This window comes from Pempheris klunzingeri, chromosome 3, assembly GCF_042242105.1.
Source record: "Pempheris klunzingeri isolate RE-2024b chromosome 3, fPemKlu1.hap1, whole genome shotgun sequence".
Taxonomy (NCBI): Eukaryota; Metazoa; Chordata; class Actinopteri; order Acropomatiformes; family Pempheridae; genus Pempheris; species Pempheris klunzingeri.
In genome coordinates, this window is record NC_092014.1 from 1,592,109 (window position 1) to 1,593,873 (window position 1,765).

The following is a 1,765-nucleotide window of genomic DNA, read 5'->3' on the forward strand; positions in this document are numbered from 1 at the left end:
AAAAAGATTCATTGTCAAACAGAAAATTAAATTTAGAAAAAAAAAAGATTTACTTTTCGAGCACAAAACGACAGAAACATGAGACATGAAACTGCTTTTCTCTTTAACCTTGTTCCAAACTGAACGTGTGTGTGTGTGTGTGTGTGTGTGTGTGTGTGTGTGTGTGTGTGTGTGTGTGTGTGTGTGTGTGTGTGTGTGTGTGTGTGTGTGTGTGTGTGTGTGTGTGTGTGTGTGTGTGTGTGTTCAGTGCTGCAGGATCAATTATTAAATATTTACAATAAGTATTTTGCACCCAACAGTTTTTCATCCACGTCCGCTCACTGTGTTCTTCTGTGGTGTTATTTTTACCTGCTGTCGCCACCTACTGGCCTGGTTGTAGATCTATAGATAAGATACAACTTTTTATTGATCCCTCAGTGGGGAAAGTTTGCCGTTACTGCAGCTCAAAGGGACGGACATGAAGCACATAGTTAAAGAAACAAAATTAAATAAACACAATATATACAGAAAAAACCCTAATATACACAGAATACAATAATTATAAAGAAACAACAGCAGGGTGGAAACATGGACTATTGCACAGTTGTCCAGTTGTATGTATATATCTATATGTATATATCTATACATATAGATATATACATATAGATATATCTATATATAGATATATATCTATACATATAGATATATATCTATATCTATAAATACACTACTCACAAAAAGTTAGGGATATTCAACTTTCAGGTGAAATATATGGAAAATGTAAAAATCATTTCTTCATCTTAAACAGTTTATTGAAAGAAAATCTACCAACAGTGGTAGGTAAACCACAACAAAACATGTTCAGTGTCTCAATAAATTGGGACGTGGCCAAAGGACGTCCACTCCTCTCCTTTCTGTGACTCTTCCAGTCTCTGTATCACTGTTCCAACCTCCTGATGACACTCTGTGACCCTCTAAGCTCAGTGAACACCTCCGTCTGAGGACTTCCTGTTTGAAGCCTCCAGTGTTGAGGTGCTGCTGATCAACTGTTAGGTGTCGTCTTGGTCTCATGATGTCAGAATGTGAACAGCAGGATGAGGAGGACTGTTTAAATACCAATTCTAACTGAAGCAGGAAATGTATTGGTGGATTCATGGATCAAAGCTGTTGTGAATGTTGCTGTTAAGCTTCTTGTTAGAGAACAGCAGCTGGTGCAGAAAGTACTGAGACACTGAACAGTTGGACATGTGCATTCAAAGGTTTAGAGAAGGTCACATTAAGTTCACCTGGAAAGGTTAGAATGCATTTTAGGTTCATCCTGAGATTTCACCTGAAAGCTGAACATCCCTGACTTTTAGTGAGGAGTGTATATCTATAGATCTATATATATATAGATCTATAGATGTATTGATAGTTTTTTGGGGAATAAATGTGTTTCTAGAAATATGTGTGTGTGTGTGGACGGGACATGGGAGGCGTTTTGTAGACCAAACATTAATGAGTTAATCAATAACTTCTGAGCAGCTCTGACTGACCGCTTACTTTACTTTATAAAGACTTTTTACTCAGAAAACTTTAGAAAATGTTTTTTTAAGGGCAGAACAGCTGAAACTGTTGAAATGATTCGAATCATCTGAACGTGTTTTAATAACGTTGATCTTTGGGGCTTCGAGTCACTTTGGATCCTTGTGGCGACGTTTCATTCTAACAAACCAAACCAACGCTGATGTTCCTCTCTTCGGTCGTTTGATGGACTTTCCAGTAAGAAATGTCAACAATCTTCATC